Genomic DNA, 20243 nt, shown 5'->3' on the forward strand with positions numbered 1-20243 from the left:
CACGTGGAAAATTTTGAGTTTTTGAACTGTGTCACTTTTGATGTGTTTTTGTTTCGCTTGAAGTAAGAAGTGTGAACTTTCTCTTCTAGAGGACACTACTGAAGATCAACAATAGTGCGACCTAGTGCGGAGTTAAAGAACTATTTAGTTGGAGAAATTTTTATCTCAAGAGTTTGTTCTTTGTTAAATTTCCTTCTGTCATTGTTTAAGTTGGCTGTATACCCCTCTTTTTCCCCTTAGTTTGGATCTAGCCAATCCCGAATTTCTTTAATTAATTTTCCACCAATAATGTGTTTCTTCTTCCTCTATGTAGGGGTTTCTTTTCCCGAACCAATAAAAACTTTGAGGGAGGGTGTTTTATTTCCCCTAACGCCTAGAATCTTCCGCGAGAGGATATAAACTGCTGATTTTGGGGTCTCCGGGCCACTTCTGTTCCATCTTTCAGTGTATTAAGTACATAGCAGGAGGCGGGAAGCGCCTCTTTCTTCTTCAGCCGTTCAACACCAGGTAATGGCCCATTAATAAATTCTTTTCTTGCTAGGTCGGCAGTTTAACACTCGCGGCGGGTTCGAAGCATTTCCATCATGTAACCTTTTCCTAAAATGTAATTACTCTTTTCATCTTTTTCTTGTAAAGCTACATATTGGGATAGAGAGTGCTAACCCTCTCGAGCTCCCACTCACATTTGTTTTGAGGTGAACTTATTTTCTCAAACTATTCTTCGTTTATGTAATGTAAGGTGTTCTTCTCTAAGTCACCTCTGTAGTATGGGATTAGCCCTTGCGTTAGCGGCCCAGAGCCAGATTAGGTTTTAAAAAACAAAGTGTATTAGGAGTGCAAGATCGCCTCCTCTCAAATTGTTATTTTAGAGGTCATGTAATCAACCTTCTTTTCATGTAATAGACCTCTGTAGGTTGGGTATTTTACCCCTGTGAATACGTCCTTAGAGGACAGCTTGAAGGTAGAGTTTGGTGTGGCCTTTGAGAGGCTTAAATTTTAAGAGCGGATCGCTCTTTTGATAATGGAGTGTCATATGCCTCGTGGAGGCTTTTCTGTGTAATTCGGAGCCAGGGGCTCCTAGGGATGAATGGGGTTTTCTGCCCCTCTGATTTGTGGTAAAACTGAGCTGATCGCTGAAGTCAGGGCGTGAAGCCCAAAACCTGTAAATATTGTATCTCCCCTTGTTTTGCTACATTGTACCTGCCATGTCTGTTATTGCTTGGTTTTTGAAAAGAAAATATAACCTAGTTAAATTTTAAATTAATTTTACATTAACTTTGATTCCGTAGTTTGAAACCCATTCACGCCCGCACCTTCTTACGCCTCTACCTACCGCTAAAACACGGTAACAATAATAATAATAATAATAATAATAATAATAATAATAATAATAATAATAATAATAATAATAGCAAGAACACAAAGCGTCCTTTTCTCTGCTGCTGATTTTTAGCATGAAGGACAGAGGCTGTCATGATGATGATTACCGAGTGATACCGTTAAGCTAAAACCCAGTAGGGGATTAATATTAACAGCAGGGAACGTTGTGCAGAATCATTCAGTAAAGATGTAATGGAAGGGGGGGGAGGGCTTTCAGTATAATACACCATCAACCCAAGTACAGTGCATATTTAGCTTTTTTCGCAGGAGTGCTCTCTGTACCTTTATTTGGCCCTACAACTTGTCTCACCAAGTGAAGGAGATCTTACACTTAGTTACTGTACTGTATTGTACTGTACTGTACTTAATTTCACGCTGACCTCAACTGCTAGTAGGATACGCACGTCGAACCATGCAGAAACCTGCACGATTTCAAACGACTGCCGACTAGATAGCGACTAGGCCGAAGAAAGAAAGGGCATCTTATAAGTCGAGAGCGACAATTCATTTTCGAGGTTAGGGTTACCGCATGGTTCTCTTAGCCAAAGAAATAATGAAACCATTTTGCGAGTAAAAACTGATGTTACCTGAATTTTGGATACAGTTATTACTACTACCATCATCATCATCATCATCATCATCATCATCATCATCATCATCATCATCATCATCATACGCTACTCTGTATGATGAAAGTGGGTAGCAAGATCGAGTCTCGGCGCGATCAGTTGGCTTCAAATTCTGCTTCACCTCGTTCTGAGTATACATATTCAAGGTAAAAACACCAGCTTCTCTCAAAAAATAAACTCCTATTGAAGGGTCATTAAACACAACTCCAACTTCTTCTTCTTCTTATTATTATTATTATTATTATTATTTTTATTATTATTGTTACCGTGTTTTAGCGGTAGTTATGCGTAAAAGAAGGTGCGGGTGTGAATGGGTTTCAAGCTACGAAATTATAGTGCATGTAAAATTAATTTAAAATTTAACAAAGTTATATTTTCTTTTCAAAAACAAAGCAATAACAGACATGGCAGGTACAATGTAGCAAAACAAGGGGAGTTACAATATTTACAGGTTTTGGGCTTCACGCCCTGACTTCAGCGATCAGCTCAGTTTTACCACAAACACAAGTTTTAACAGAGGGGCAGAAAACCCCATTCATCCCTAGGAGCCCCTGGCTCCGAATTACACAGAAAAGCCTCCACGAGGCATATGACACTCCATTTTCAAAAGAGCGATCCGCTCTCAAAATTTAAGCCTCTCAAAGGCCACACCAAACTCTACCTTCAAGCTGTCCTCTAAGGACGTATTCACAGGGGTAAAATACCCAACCTACTGAGGTCTATTACATGAAAAGAAGGTTGATTACATGACCTCTAAAATAACAATTTGAGAGGAGGCTAACCGCACTCCTGATACACTTTGTTTAAGACCTACTTGGCACTAGGCCGTTAATACAAGGGCTAATCCCATACTACAGAGGTGACTTGAGAAAATAACAATTTACATTACATCACGGAAAAATGGGTTTGAGAAAATAAGTTCACCTCAAAACAATATGAGTGGGAACTCGAGAGGGTTAGCACTCTCTATCCCAGTATGTAGTTTAGAAGATAGGATAGGTACCAGTAGTCTTTACATTTTAAAGGAAGGTTACATGGTGGAAGGCCTAGAACCCGCCCCGAAGGTTAAACTGCTGAGCAAGCAAAGAAAGAAGTTATTACTTGGCCATTACCTTGTTGTAGACGCCGCCGAAGAAAGAGGCGCTTCCCGCCTCCTGCTATGTACTTAATACACTGAAAGATGGAACAGAAGTGGCCCCGAGACCCTAAAATCAGCAGTTTATATCCTCTCGCGGAAGATTCTAGGCGTTAGGGGAAAGAAAACACCCTCCCACAAAATTTTTATTGGCTAGGGAAAAGAAACCCCTACATAGAGGAAGAAGAAACACATTATTGGTGGAAAATTAATTAAAGAAATTCGGGATTGGCTAGATCCAAAATAAGGGGAAAAAGAGGGGTATACAGCCAACTTAAACAATGACAGAAAGAAATTTAACAATGAACAAACTCTTGAAATAAAAATTTCTCCAACAAAATAGTTCTTTGACTCCGCACTAGGTCGCACTATTGTTGATCTTCAGTAGTGTCCTCTAGAAGAGAAAGTTCACACTTCTTACTTCAAGCGAAACAAAAACACATCAAAAATGACACAGTTCACAAACTCAAAAATTTTCAGGTAGTGACATCTTCTGAGAAATTAGTAGATTAATAGTGTAGATAAAGTTCAGACTTCCTCCAGAAGAGGAGTTTCAACTGGCGCAACTTTTAAATAAACAGAGTAGAGGTGTACCGCCCGGTACAGACCTCCCCCCCCAAAAGTTCCTCCAGGGGTGACACATGAAATCAGTTTGAAACAAGTTCCAAGTTATAAGGTGAATAGGAAAATAGATTACAAGATTTTCAGAATGTTGTGTGATTCAGTTTCACAATTTGTTGTTGCAGGTGAAGCAAAGTCTTTCAGTTTGTAGAAGTTGAATTTTTGAAGATAAACTTTTAATACTTGAAAGTGATGAAAAATTTGGCAATGTCCACCAAATATTGTTGTTGAATTCCCAAGTGTAATCATTACTTATAGTAACTGTTCATGTAGTTGATGTTGATGAAGTGAGGTGGCCAGACCGGCCGTTGCACCTTGCGTCCAAAGGAGGCCGCTCGGACCCCTCAAGTACCCTGAGATACCGCTCGCCCGCACTATGAGGGGAGCAGAGGAGTTGAAACACGCCGCGCCCGCGGTGAACATATACAGGCTGCGGGCAAGTAGCAGGTCGTGCGCCGCACATCAGCCTTGGCCGGGAGGAGAGCTCCGGCTCGCCGGGCACATGTCGTCTTCGCTGGAGAGGAGGGGGCCCATCCCCCTCCCCAGTTGCTGCACGGCGCTGCGTGGCTGCGGGGGCACTGAAACATTAAAGCTAGGCGGCAGAATTGTGTTGGACCATCATGTTTCTTTGAGGGCACAGGCTTGTAGAGAGATTGAGGGGCCAGCGGCGTGCAGATATTCATGGTATTCATTAAGCCACTGTGTAGAGTGGAGCAGGAGACGGGAGCGTGGTAATGGCCGTGGCAAAGACAGGATGGCAGTTTAATGGGTCGGGGCAGGTTTCACAAACATGCTTACATAAGAAACAAAATCCTATAGAAGGGGCAGAATGCCTAGAATTTGGAAACTCAAAAAAAAAAAATAACCTTCATATTCCTTTCAAAATAATATGAAGCAAGTTAACACGTAAATTACACCGGTTTCACCTGTGACAGGTGAACCCTAAATATCCTCTCGGTGGCTGGATTGCTAACTAACAACGTAACTGGCGTAAGAAAATCGAGAATGATACAAGGCCCATGAAATCTGGGGGCAAGCTTGCCCGCGGGAACAAAATTCTTGACCATTACTTGGTCGCCTACCTTCAAAGGGGTGGGTCTCCGTCCACGATCATACCATTCCCTAACCTTTTCATGAGACACTTTAAGATTGGCTTTAGCCTTCTTCCAAAGATTTTTAATGCTGTACGGATCTATTGTCTCGGGTAGAATGTCATTCAGAGACCAGAGGTTAGAGAGCGGCGAGTTGGGAACAAACTTAAACATCAAAGAAGCTGGAGTAAACTTGTGAGATTCATGAACCGCCGAATTCAAAGCAAAAGCTATCCAATGCAGGGACGTGTCCCACCTGGAAGGATCTTCATGATGATAGGCAATGAGTGCGGACCTGAGATTACGGTTAACCCGTTCAGCCAGAGATGGTTGAGGGTAATAAGCAGAAGTAGTTACATGAGAGATGGACAAGTCAAAACAGAATTTACGAAATAAATTTGATGTGAACGCCTTAGCATTATCAGATACAATATATTGACACGGACCAAAAGAAGCAAAAATAGAATTTAAGCAGGTAATGGTAGACTGAGCGGTAGCCAGTTTAGTCGGAAATAACCAAGAAAATCTTGTAAAACCATCTACACATACAAAGATGAACTTATTAGCATTACCCTTTGACTGGGGGAAGGGTCCTACATAATCGATATACAGGCGTTCCATGGGGCGCGACGCTTGATGCGAAGACAAAAGGCCTACCTTGGTGGACATGGTGGGTTTACTAAGCAAACAAGATTTACAAGCTTTTACAAGTTCACGGATTTCACCGTCCATACCTTTCCAGATGAACATTTCACGAATCTTTTCACGAGTTTTAAAGATACCCAGGTGCCCCCCTAATGGGGTCTCATGATAGTATTTGAAGATCATAGGCACAAGAACCGCTGGAACGACAACCTTCATCATCTTATCATGCCTCGATGGGCAACATAAAACACCATTCCTCAGAACATAAGGGACGACATGTTCCCCAGAAGAAAGGGTTTCCATTATCGGACCCAGCGTCGGATCTTCACGTTGGTATTTCTCAATATCCCTAAAGAGCATGGGAGCATCTGTTAAGATGGCATTAACCTCAGATAGTATGGACTCGGGAGGTGATGAACTGTCGGCCGGTTCCTGGGTCTCGACGCCGTTAGAAAACATACGGCTGAGTCCATCAGCCACAACATTTTCAGTACCTCTGATATGCCGTACATCGAATTGGAAGGCAGAAATACGGATGGCCCAACAGGCTATACGACCTGTACGACGCGGCCTACCTAAGACCCAGCTTAAGGATTGATTATCTGTCTCCAGATCGAATTTGACGTGTTCCAGATAGAGACGGAACTTTTCTAAGGCGAATAAGACTGCCAAACCTTCAAGCTCATATATGGAGTACTTTGCTTCTTGAGCTGACAATGTCCTAGACGCATAGGCGATGGGTCGCCTCCCTCGTTCAGTCTCTTGAAGAAGGACTGCAGCTACCGCCGACGACGACGCGTCGGTTTGGACGATGAATTTCTTCGAGAAATCAGGCATAGCAAGTACAGGGGCATTACAGAGAGCTAATTTAAGGTCTTCAAAAGCGGCTTGTTGAGATGGTCCCCACTCAAATTTGATGCCTTTCCTACGTAGAAGGTTTAAGGGCGCCGCTCTATTAGCAAAATTAGGAATGAACATCCTGAAGAAATTCACCATACCGATGAACCTGGCGATACCTTTAATGTCCTTGGGAGGTTTAAAATCACGGATGGCCTGTGTTCTAGAATGATCGACTGCTACTCCATCGGGTGACACAATATGCCCTAGGAATGACATAGAGGGCTTAGCAAAGGCAACCTTGGACAACTTAACAGTTAACCCAGCCTTACGAAGGCGATCGAGAACTTCTCGCAGATGATCTAGATGTTCTTCAAAAGTCTCTGAAAATACGACGACATCATCTAAGTAGTGATATAAGTACTCGAATTTGATGTCGGAGAAGACCCTATCTAGCAGCCTAGTGAGTACAGCTGCTCCCGTAGGGAGCCCGAAAGGCACGCGGTTGTATTCATATAAATTCCAGTCCGTGGCAAACGCTGTAAGATGTTTAGACTCTTCGGCAAGGGGAATTTGATTATAGGCCTGATTTAAGTCCAAGATGGTGAAGAACTTGGCCTTACGAAACCATGAAAAACAAGAATGAAGGTCGGGAAGGGGCACAGATTGCAACACCACCTTCCGATTGAGAGCCCTGTAATCAATGACAGGCCTGAAGCCTCCTTGGGGTTTCGGGACTAGAAAAATAGGCGAAGAATACGCTGACTTAGAGGGCCTAATAATACCATCCTTCAACATCTGATCGATGATTTCTTTCAGAGCTTTCATTTTAGGAGGAGACAGCCTATAAGGTGGAAAGCGAACAGGAATCGAATCCGTGACCTCAATTTTGTATTCAATAAGGTCAGTAACACCAAGAGTATCAGAAAACACCTCGGGAAACGACTGACACAATTTGCGAATACTATCAGCCTGCTCCTCAGGTAGATGTCTAAGGTCTAACAACATCTCATCCTGGGTAGGCGAAATAGATGAACATGATGCAGAATTACACTTTAATAGAGGGATTTTACAATTAGAGGCAAATTTGAATGTGCACGACTTACTCTGAAGATCGAGCACAAGACCAGTGTGAGACATGAAGTCCGCTCCCAGTATGATGGGGCAAGACAAATGCTTGGCCACAAACAATTTGATTTTCCATGTAAATTTAAAAACACGAATTTTGACATGTAAGGAACCTAGAATTTCTAATGGAGATGAATTAGCCGAAACATATTTAACAGGAGATGAGTCATAGTCAGGGAGTTTACAAACAGATTTCAATTTAGAATACCAATCAGCCGAAATAATGGAACAAACACTGCCTGAATCTAAGAGAGCTGTTATAGGCTCGTTATTTAACTCAATCTTAAGAAAAGGAACAGGTGCGGGGGTATCCGCCGCAATCCTAAGACACTCTCTGGGGCATTCAAAAAAAGAATTTGAAGATTGCTCATTCCCTGAATTCTCGACCTTTTTGCCCGGGGCTGAGCCTTGGAAAGCAGAATTAGTCGACTCAGCCGAAGCCGCTAGTCACTTTTTATTATTGGCATAGGTGGAATTTGCACCAGAAGTTGAGCAGGAGGGGGTGCTATTTGAGTTTGGGCAATTCTTGGCGATATGTGAGAAAGCCCCACATTTAAAGCAGCCTTGTGATGAACCAGCTCCATTCCTAGTCCCACTTGGCTTGATCAGTGGACACTTGTTGCGCAGATGGTCAGGCGACCCGCAAGCATAACATTTACGGGGATTGACTGGTCGGCGAGGTGGAGGCCGAGTGTTACTAAAGGAAGGCGGGGGTTCTTTCGCGACACGCAAAGAATCGGCGTATCTAACTCCTTCCGCTGAGACGGCCAATGCTTCAAGTTCAGAGAAGGTTTGCGGACACGCCGCGAAACACAAATATGACCTGTAGGATGGCGAAATACCTTCTACAATAGCCTGCACAATCTGATCTTCAGGAAAGTGCAGAGCAAACACCCTAGTGTAGAATTTGATATCTTGTATGAAATCAGCCAAGTTTTCATCCAAGCGCTGTACACGGTAATAGTACTTCTGAATCAGGGAGGACCTGGCCCTAGCCGGGATGAAGTTAGCTAGCAAATGGGCATGGAAATCCTCAATAGATGATTGCTCGGCAATGGCTCTTACGATTTTATCAGAGAGAATACCAATAGCATACGGATAGATAATTTGCAAAATGTGACATGGCGAAAGAGAAAAAACAAGAGCATGATCCTGAAATTCCACTAGAAATCTTAAAAATGAAATTACATCACTGGTGGTGTTGATGGAAAACTTAGAGATACCTCTAAGCAACATTGCCAATGGATGAGGCAAGCTACTGAACCCAGGTGACATAGTCGTTAAAGGTTTCAATGGCAAAGAAGTTAATTCAGAGCGGATGTTACCCAATGACGCACGGCGTTCAGATTCGTTGTTCGATGGGGCAGAGATAGTTTGAGCAGCAACGGTTATCCTATTGACTTCTCCCTGAGGAGGCCCTTCATCACTACCTACATTCACTGTGGCGGGTTGATCAGTTTTGGGAGGAACTTCGCCGGTTAGCAATTGAGTGACCTTATTAGACAATTCAGAAATAGTTTCAAGGAGCATATTAGCGTCCTTCCTCTGAACGTCATTCACCTTTAGAGACAACAGATCATTAACTCTATTTGCAAAGTGATACAGCCTGCCTTGCACACGCTTAATTTGATTAGGAGACGGATCGTTTTCATCAAAAAAGCTGACTACAGATGCTAGCCCAGTAATATTCTCGACGATCGTGGAAAGAGAATCATCAATTTCTTTCTCTCCCAAATTGGGGATGGAAATGGGCAAATCAAGGGACTCTCTAAGCTTGTTGGTGTCGATTGCAACCGTGCCTCCAGATTGCACATTTCTGATAGTTAACTCGTATATCAACTCCTCTTTGCGCAAATAGTTAAGGAGGAGAACATCGCGAGGGCCGGGCATGATGACAGAACAATTTTGAAAAACTAAAAAAATTCCAGCAACTGAGAAAATTGTTAGAGTTCGATTCAAAGCAATGTTTAGCCGTCAAAAGGGGCTAAATTGAGACCCATTCAACCACGCTCTGCTACCACTTGTTACCGTGTTTTAGCGGTAGTTATGCGTAAAAGAAGGTGCGGGTGTGAATGGGTTTCAAGCTACGAAATTATAGTGCATGTAAAATTAATTTAAAATTTAACAAAGTTATATTTTCTTTTCAAAAACAAAGCAATAACAGACATGGCAGGTACAATGTAGCAAAACAAGGGGAGTTACAATATTTACAGGTTTTGGGCTTCACGCCCTGACTTCAGCGATCAGCTCAGTTTTACCACAAACACAAGTTTTAACAGAGGGGCAGAAAACCCCATTCATCCCTAGGAGCCCCTGGCTCCGAATTACACAGAAAAGCCTCCACGAGGCATATGACACTCCATTTTCAAAAGAGCGATCCGCTCTCAAAATTTAAGCCTCTCAAAGGCCACACCAAACTCTACCTTCAAGCTGTCCTCTAAGGACGTATTCACAGGGGTAAAATACCCAACCTACTGAGGTCTATTACATGAAAAGAAGGTTGATTACATGACCTCTAAAATAACAATTTGAGAGGAGGCTAACCGCACTCCTGATACACTTTGTTTAAGACCTACTTGGCACTAGGCCGTTAATACAAGGGCTAATCCCATACTACAGAGGTGACTTAAGAAAATAACAATTTACATTACATCACGGAAGAATGGGTTTGAGAAAATAAGTTCACCTCAAAACAATATGAGTGGGAACTCGAGGGGGTTAGCACTCTCTATCCCAGTATGTAGTTTAGAAGATAGGATAGGTACCAGTAGTCCTTACATTTTAAAGGAAGGTTACATGGTGGAAGGCCTAGAACCCGCCCCGAAGGTTAAACTGCTGAGCAAGCAAAGAAAGAAGTTATTACTTGGCCATTACCTTGTTGTAGACGCCGCCGAAGAAAGAGGCGCTTCCCGCCTCCTGCTATGTACTTAATACACTGAAAGATGGAACAGAAGTGGCCCCGAGACCCTAAAATCAGCAGTTTATATCCTCTCGCGGAAGATTCTAGGCGTTAGGGGAAAGAAAACACCCTCCCACAAAATTTTTATTGGCTAGGGAAAAGAAACCCCTACATAGAGGAAGAAGAAACACATTATTGGTGGAAAATTAATTAAAGAAATTCGGGATTGGCTAGATCCAAAATAAGGGGAAAAAGAGGGGTATACAGCCAACTTAAACAATGACAGAAAGAAATTTAACAAAGAACAAACTCTTGAAATAAAAATTTCTCCAACAAAATAGTTCTTTGACTCCGCACTAGGTCGCACTATTGTTGATCTTCAGTAGTGTCCTCTAGAAGAGAAAGTTCACACTTCTTACTTCAAGCGAAACAAAAACACATCAAAAATGACACAGTTCACAAACTCAAAAATTTCCAGGTAGTGACATCTTCTGAGAAATTAGTAGATTAATAGTGTAGATAAAGTTCAGACTTCCTCCAGAAGAGGAGTTTCAACTGGCGCAACTTTTAAATAAACAGAGTAGAGGTGTACCGCCCGGTACAATTATTATTATTATTATTATTATTATTATTATTATTATTATTATTATTATTATTATTATTATTATTTTCCTTTTTCTCTTTCTTTCTATCTTTCTTTCTTTCTTTCTTTCTTTCTTTCTGGACCATTTAAGTGAGATGTTAGCTGTATATATACACTCTCCTCTGAAATGAGTGTTGCAGCACCTCAAACCTTTACATTTTTTCCTTGTAGGTTGTGGCAATGTCTTGCAGCAAAGTTTGTTGGGAAACCATGGTCCGTCCTTCCTTCCTTCCTTCCTTCCTTCCTTCCTTCCTTCCTTCCTTCCTTCCTTCCTTTCAATAAATCTGCTGAGTTGCTGTCTCAAAGGTTCTCTCATCCTAAAGAAATTTGACCGAAGGTAAGGGATGTTGCCAGGTCTATCAAACTGACAGACTTATCATCTCCTGGTACAGGAAATCTGTTCTTTGAAGAGTCTGGACTGACTGCCCCTTCCTCTGTCACGGTGTTCTCGATCCTGCCTTCGCAGCCCACTGGAGGCAGTAAGATACGGCTCACAATGCCTCCATCCAGCAGGCGAGGGGTGAAGCCTCTCCTGAGGCGGTACAGGCTCTGTAGCGAACTGGAAATTTCATTATGCCCTAAGAAACATCTAGAGGTTCCCTTGGGCAGGCTGTCCCTTTTCCCAACCTGAGCTTTCGACCCCCGACAGGGGCTGAAAGCTGCTGGATGTGAGAGACTGTACAGAGTTGAGAGCCTTATAAATAGAGGCCTAAAGGCTAGGACTTTACGAGATTGGCGCTACCAGCAGGAAAGCAGGAGTCGAACGAGTCATGGAGGCTAGCTTCTAACTTATGTCCTTTATCCTGTAGGTCCTTTCAAGCAAAGCTACAAGAGGCAGATTACAGCAGGTCTGCTTCACTCTGTGGAAAACTACCTAAAGGCTGACTTGCCTTTGCTCTCACTCGGAAGGGGTTAGAGCCTGAGGATGGCCGTTCAGCTCCATTGCTAGAGGAAGGATTGGGCTTCCTTCAGGTAAGAGGGGGTCACTCCCGGGGGCGTCGCGACGACGACGGCCGCCCCTAAACGTCGGCATGGAGAGGCGGCTGGTGAAATGCTGCCCATCGAACGCACCTCCATCAGGACGCCCGAAGCAAGGTGACGAGTACTTCTGCCACCTGAGGAGCAGCGTCAAACCTTTGACTATCCCTTCCTAACCGAACCCTGATTGTAACCCACCCCTTAAAGACGCAGGGAGCACGAGAAAGGAGCTAGGAAGCACGTCCCCAACTTGTCGCCGCGCAACCCACCCGACAGCCAGCCACTGCTGTTTCCTGCGCGGTCCGAGTAGCCTGATACACTCAGATAACCAGGGGAGAGCGCGAACACATTCTGATCGTGACCATGGCTGACACAGCAACAGCATCGGCAGCATCTGCACCCGCCTCGGCTCCGGCCCAGGCGTCGCCCAAGAAGAGCAAGGCTTCTGCATCGAAGAAACCTCGCACCAAGCCTGCCCATCCGAAAACCTCCGAGATGGTGGGCAGTGCCATCAAGAGCCTAAAGGAACGAGGTGGATCTTCTCTGCAGGCTATCAAGAAGTACATCTCTGCCAACTACAAGGTGGACTCTGAGAAGCTGGCCCCTTTCATCAAGAAGTACCTGAAATCTGCCGTGGCTTCCGGAGAGCTGGTCCAGACCAAGGGGAAGGGAGCTTCAGGTTCCTTCAAGCTCGCTTCGGCTGCCAAGCCGGAGAAGGCCAGCGCAGCCCCTGTCAAGCGGTCCGCTGCCCCCAAGGAGAAGCGCATCCCCAAGGCGAAGAAGGCTGGTGGAGCCAAGGCTGCAGCCAAGAAAGCCATTTCCAAAAAGCCTGCTGAGAAGAAGAAGGCCGCTCCTGCTCCCAAACCCAAGCAGAAGGCTCCTTCCAAGGCTAAGAAGGCCGCCAAGGTGCCCACTAAGAAACCTAAGGCACCTAAGCCTAAAAAGGCCGCTAAGCCCAAGGCCTCGCCTAAAAAGGCACCAGCAAAAAGGAAGTGAGGACATTTCATGTTCTTGCTTCCTTCTACACACACCTCTTGCTCTCGTAGGAGCAGAGGAAAAACGGCCCTTATCAGGGCCATCAATTTTATTCCCCAAGAGAGCATATTATGTCAGTCACTGTCCAAGGCTGGAACCCTGGCCTCTCCTATCTCTGCCTCCTAAACAGGCTAGTTTGTCTCATTGCGGGGCGACTCACTCTTCGAATTTCATTATTATTATTGTACTTAACTACATTTTTCTTTATCCTTACTTACTGCACTTTTGCTGTTGATGTTGTTATTATTATTATTATTATTATTATTATTATTATTATTATTATTATTATTATTATTATTATTATTATTATTGTACCGGGCGGTACACCTCTACTCTGTTTATTTAAAAGTTGCGCCAGTTGAAACTCCTCTTCTGGAGGAAGTCTGAACTTTATCTACACTATTAATCTACTAATTTCTCAGAAGATGTCACTACCTGGAAATTTTTGAGTTTGTGAACTGTGTCATTTTTGATGTGTTTTTGTTTCGCTTGAAGTAAGAAGTGTGAACTTTCTCTTCTAGAGGACACTACTGAAGATCAACAATAGTGCGACCTAGTGCGGAGTCAAAGAACTATTTTGTTGGAGAAATTTTTATTTCAAGAGTTTGTTCTTTGTTAAATTTCTTTCTGTCATTGTTTAAGTTGGCTGTATACCCCTCTTTTTCCCCTTATTTTGGATCTAGCCAATCCCGAATTTCTTTAATTAATTTTCCACCAATAATGTGTTTCTTCTTCCTCTATGTAGGGGTTTCTTTTCCCTAGCCAATAAAAATTTTGTGGGAGGGTGTTTTCTTTCCACTAACGCCTAGAATCTTCCGCGAGAGGATATAAACTGCTGATTTTAGGGTCTCGGGGCCACTTCTGTTCCATCTTTCAGTGTATTAAGTACATAGCAGGAGGCGGGAAGCGCCTCTTTCTTCGGCGGCGTCTACAACAAGGTAATGGCCAAGTAATAACTTCTTTCTTTGCTTGCTCAGCAGTTTAACCTTCGGGGCGGGTTCTAGGCCTTCCACCATGTAACTTTCCTTTAAAATGTAAAGACTACTGGTACCTATCCTATCTTCTAAACTACATATTGGGATAGAGAGTGCTAACCCTCTCGAGTTCCCAGTCATATTGTTTGAGGTGAACTTATTTTCTCAAACCCATTTTTCCGTGATGTAATGTAAATTGTTATTTTCTTAAGTCACCTCTGTAGTATGGGATTAGCCCTTGTATTAACGGCCTAGTGCCAAGTAGGTTTTAAACAAAGTGTATCAGGAGTGCGGTTAGCCTCCTCTCAAATTGTTATTTTAGAGGTCATGTAATCAACCTTCTTTTCATGTAATAGACCTCAGTAGGTTGGGTATTTTACCCCTGTGAATACGTCCTTAGAGGACAGCTTGAAGGTAGAGTTTGGTGTGGCCTTTGAGAGGCCTAAATTTTGAGAGCGGATCGCTCTTTTGAAAATGGAGTGTCATATGCCTCGTGGAGGCTTTTCTGTGTAATTCGGAGCCAGGGGCTCCTAGGGATGAATGGGGTTTTCTGCCCCTCTGTTAAAACTTGTGTTTGTGGTAAAACTGAGCTGATCGCTGAAGTCAGGGCGTGAAGCCCAAAACCTGTAAATATTGTAACTCCCCTTGTTTTGCTACATTGTACCTGCCATGTCTGTTATTGCTTTGTTTTTGAAAAGAAAATATAACCTTGTTAAATTTTAAATTAATTTTACATGCACTATAATTTCGTAGCTTGAAACCCATTCACACCCGCATCTTCTTTTACGCATAACTACCGCTAAAACACGGTAACAAGTGGTAGCAGAGCGTGGTTGAATGGGTCTCAATTTAGCCCCTTTTGACGGCTAAACTTTGCTTTGATTCGAACTCTAACAATTTTCTCAGTTGCTGGAATTTTTTGAGTTTTTCAAAATTGTTCTGTCATCATGCCCGGCCCTCGCGATGTTCTCCTCCTTAACTATTTGCGCAAAGAGGAGTTGATATACGAGTTAACTATCAGAAATGATCAATCTGGAGGCACGGTTGCAATCGACACCAACAAGCTTAGAGAGTCCCTTGATTTGCCCATTTCCATCCCCAATTTGGGAGAGAAAGAAATTGATGATTCTCTTTCCGCGATCGTCGAGAATATTACTGGGCTAGCATCTGTAGTCAGCTTTTTTGATGAAAACGATCCGTCTCCTAATCAAATTAAGCGTGTGCAAGGCAGGCTGTATCACTTTGCAAATAGAGTTAATGATCTGTTGTCTCTAAAGGTGAATGACGTTCAGAGGAAGGACGCTAATACGCTCCTTGAAACTATTTCTGAATTGTCTAATAAGGTCACTCAATTGCTAACCGGCGAAGTTCCTCCCAAAACTGATCAACCCGCCACAGTGAATGTAGGTAGTGATGAAGAGCCTCCTCAGGGAGAAGTCAATAGGATAAACGTTGCTGCTCAAACTATCTCTGCCCCATCGAACAACTAATCTGAACGCCGTGCGTCATTGGGTAACATCCGCTCTGAATTAACTTCTTTGCCATTGAAACCTTTAACGACTATGTCACCTGGGTTCAGTAGCTTGCCTCATCCATTGGCAATGTTGCTTAGAGGTATCTCTAAGTTTTCCGTCAACACCACCAGTGATGTAATTTCATTTTTAAGATTTCTAGTGGAATTTCAGGATCATGCTCTTGTTTTTTCTCTTTCGCCATGTCAAATTTTGCAAATTATCTATCCGTATGCTATTGGTATTCTCTCTGATAAAATCGTAAGAGCCATTGCCGAGCAATCATCTATTGAGGATTTCCATGCCCATTTGCTAGCTAACTTCATCCCGGCTAGGGCCAGGTCCTCCCTGATTCAGAAGTACTATTACCGTGTACAGCGCTTGGATGAAAACTTGGCTGATTTCATACAAGATATCAAATTCTACACTAGGGTGTTTGCTCTGCACTTCCCTGAAGATCAGATTGTGCAGGCTATTGTAGAAGGTATTTCGCCATCCTACAGGTCATATTTGTGTTTCGCGGCGTGTCCGCAAACCTTCTCTGAACTTGAAGCATTGGCCGTCTCAGCGGAAGGAGTTAGATACGCCGATTCTTTGCGTGACGCGAAAGAATCCCCGCCTTCCTTTAGTAACACTCGGCCTCCACCTCGCCGACCAGTCAATCCCCGTAAATGTTATGCTTGCGGGTCGCCTGACCATCTGCGCAACAAGTGTCCACTGATCAAGCCAAGTGGGACTAGGAATGGAGCTGGTTCATCACAAGGCTGCTTTAAATGTGGGGCTTTCTCACATATCGCCAAGAATTGCCCAAACTCAAATAGCACCCCCTCCTGCTCAACTTCTGGTGCAAATTCCACCTATGCCAATTGTACCGGGCGGTACACCTCTACTCTGTTTATTTAAAAGTTGCACCAGTTGAAACTCCTCTTCTGGAGGAAGTCTGAACTTTATCTACACTATTAATCTACTAATTTCTCAGAAGATGTCACTACCTGGAAATTTTTGAGTTTGTGAACTGTGTCATTTTTGATGTGTTTTTGTTTCGCTTGAAGTAAGAAGTGTGAACTTTCTCTTCTAGAGGACACTACTGAAGATCAACTATAGTGCGACCTAGTGCGGAGTCAAAGAACTATTTTGTTGGAGAAATTTTTATTTCAAGAGTTTGTTCTTTGTTAAATTTCTTTCTGTCATTGTTTAAGTTGGCTGTATACCCCTCTTTTTCCCCTTATTTTGGATCTAGCCAATCCCGAATTTCTTTAATTAATTTTCCACCAATAATGTGTTTCTTCTTCCTCTATGTAGGGGTTTCTTTTCCCTAGCCAATAAAAATTTTGTGGGAGGGTGTTTTCTTTCCCCTAACGCCTAGAATCTTCCGCGAGAGGATATAAACTGCTGATTTTAGGGTCTCGGGGCCACTTCTGTTCCATCTTTCAGTGTATTAAGTACATAGCAGGAGGCGGGAAGCGCCTCTTTCTTCGGCGGCGTCTACAACAAGGTAATGGCCAAGTAATAACTTCTTTCTTTGCTTGCTCAGCAGTTTAACCTTCGGGGCGGGTTCTAGGCCTTCCACCATGTAACTTTCCTTTAAAATGTAAAGACTACTGGTACCTATCCTATCTTCTAAACTACATATCCGGATAGAGAGTGCTAACCCTCTCGAGTTCCCACTCATATTGTTTTGAGGTGAACTTATTTTCTCAAACCCATTTTTCCGTGATGTAATGTAAATTGTTATTTTCTTAAGTCACCTCTGTAGTATGGGATTAGCCCTTGTATTAACGGCCTAGTGCCAAGTAGGTCTTAAACAAAGTGTATCAGGAGTGCGGTTAGCCTCCTCTCAAATTGCTATTTTAGAGGTCATGTAATCAACCTTCTTTTCATGTAATAGACCTCAGTAGGTTGGGTATTTTACCCCTGTGAATACGTCCTTAGAGGACAGCTTGAAGGTAGAGTTTGGTGTGGCCTTTGAGAGGCTTAAATTTTAAAGAGCGGATCGCTCTTTTGAAAATGGACTGTCATATGCCTCGTGGAGGCTTTTCTGTGTAATTCGGAGCCAGGGGCTCCTAGGGATGAATGGGGTTTCTGCCCCTCTGTTAAAACTTGTGTTTGTGGTAAAACTGAGCTGATCGCTGAAGTCAGGGCGTGAAGCCCAAAACCTGTAAATATTGTAACTCCCCTTGTTTTGCTACATTGTGCCTGCCATGTCTGTTATTGCTTTGTTTTTGAAAAGAAAATATAACCTTGTTAAATTTTAAATTAATTTTACATGCACTATAATTTCGTAGCTTGAAACCCATTCACACCCGCACCTTCTTTTACGCATAACTACCGCTAAAACACGGTAACAAGTGGTAGCAGAGCGTGGTTGAATGGGTCTCAATTTAGCCCCTTTTGACGGCTAAACATTGCTTTGATTCGAACTCTAACAATTTTCTCAGTTGCTGGAATTTTTTGAGCTTTTCAAAATTGTTCTGTCATCATGCCCGGCCCTCGCGATGTTCTCCTCCTTAACTATTTGCGCAAAGAGGAGTTGATATACGAGTTAACTATCAGAAATGTGCAATCTGGAGGCACGGTTGCAATCGACACCAACAAGCTTAGAGAGTCCCTTGATTTGCCCATTTCCATCCCCAATTTGGGAGAGAAAGAAATTGATGATTCTCTTTCCACGATCGTCGAGAATATTACTGGGCTAGCATCTGTAGTCAGCTTTTTTGATGAAAACGATCCGTCTCCTAATCAAATTAAGCGTGTGCAAGGCAGGCTGTATCACTTTGCAAATAGAGTTAATGATCTGTTGTCTCTAAAGGTGAATGACGTTCAGAGGAAGGACGCTAATACGCTCCTTGAAACTATTTCTGAATTGTCTAATAAGGTCACTCAATTGCTAACCGGCGAAGTTCCTCATAAAACTGATCAACCAGCCACAGTGAATGTAGGTAGTGATGAAGAGCCTCCTCAGGGAGAAGTCAATAGGATAACCGTTGCTGCTCAAACTATCTCTGCCCCATCGAACAACGAATCTGAACGCCGTGCGTCATTGGGTAACATCCGCTCTGAATTAACTTCTTTGCCATTGAAACCTTTAACGACTATGTCACCTGGGTTCAGTAGCTTGCCTCATCCATTGGCAATGTTGCTTAGAGGTATCTCTAAGTTTTCCGTCAACACCACCAGTGATGTAATTTCATTTTTAAGATTTCTAGTGGAATTTCAGGATCATGCTCTTGTTTTTTCTCTTTCGCCATGTCAAATTTTGCAAATTATCTATCCGTATGCTATTGGTATTCTCTCTGATAAAATCGTAAGAGCCATTGCCGAGCAATCATCTATTGAGGATTTCCATGCCCATTTGCTAGCTAACTTCATCCCGGCTAGGGCCAGGTCCTCCCTGATTCAGAAGTACTATTACCGTGTACAGCGCTTGGATGAAAACTTGGCTGATTTCATACAAGATATCAAATTCTACACTAGGGTGTTTGCTCTGCACTTTTCTGAAGATCAGATGGTGCAGGCTTTTGTAGAAGGTATTTCGCTATCCTACAGGTCATATTTGTGTTTCGCGGCGTGTCCGCAAACCTTCTCTGAACTTGAAGCATTGGCCGTCTCAGCGGAAGGAGTTAGATACGCTGATTCTTTGCGTGTCGCGAAAGAACCCCCGCCTTCCTTTAGTAACACTCGGCCTCCACCTCGCCGACCAGTCAATCCCCGTAAATGTTATGCTTGCGGGTCGCCTGACCATCTGCGCAACAAGTGTCCACTGATCAAGCCAAGTGGGACTAGGAATGGAGCTGGTTCATCACAAGGCTGCTTTAAATGTGGGGCTTTCTCACATATCGCCAAGAATTGCCCAAACTCAAATAGCACCCCCTCCTGCTCAACTTCTGGTGCAAATTCCACCTATGCCAATAATAAAAAGTGACTAGCGGCTTCGGCTGAGTCGACTAATTCTGCTTTCCAAGGCTCAGCCCCGGGCAAAAAGGTCGAGAATTCAGGGAATGAACAATCTTCAAATTCTTTTTTTGAATGCCCCAGAGAGTGTCTTAGGATTGCGGCGGATATCCCCGCACCTGTTCCTTTTCTTAAGATTGAGTTAAATAACGAGCCTATAACAGCTCTCTTAGATTCAGGCAGTGTTTGTTCCATTATTTCGGCTGATTGGTATTCTAAATTGAAATCTGTTTGTAAACTCCCTGACTATGACTCATCTCCTGTTAAATATGTTTCGGCTAATTCATCTCCATTAGAAATTCTAGGTTCCTTACATGTCAAAATTCGTGTTTTTAAATTTACATGGAAAATCAAATTGTTTGTGGCCAAGCATTTGTCTTGCCCCATCATACTGGGAGCGGACTTCATGTCTCACACTGGTCTTGTGCTCGATCTTCAGAGTAAGTCGTGCACATTCAAATTTGCCTCTAATTGTAAAATCCCTCTATTAAAGTGTAATTCTGCATCATGTTCATCTATTTCGCCTACCCAGGATGAGATGTTGTTAGACCTTAGACATCTACCTGAGGAGCAGGCTGATAGTATTCGCAAATTGTGTCAGTCGTTTCCCGAGGTGTTCTCTGATACTCTTGGTGTTACTGACCTTATTGAATACAAAATTGAGGTCACGGATTCGATTCCTGTTCGCTTTCCACCTTATAGGCTGTCTCCTCCTAAAATGAAAGCTCTGAAAGAAATCATCGATCAGATGTTGAAGGATGGTATTATTAGGCCCTCTAAGTCAGC

This window comes from Anabrus simplex, chromosome 4, assembly GCF_040414725.1.
Source record: "Anabrus simplex isolate iqAnaSimp1 chromosome 4, ASM4041472v1, whole genome shotgun sequence".
NCBI lineage: Eukaryota > Metazoa > Arthropoda > Insecta > Orthoptera > Tettigoniidae > Anabrus > Anabrus simplex.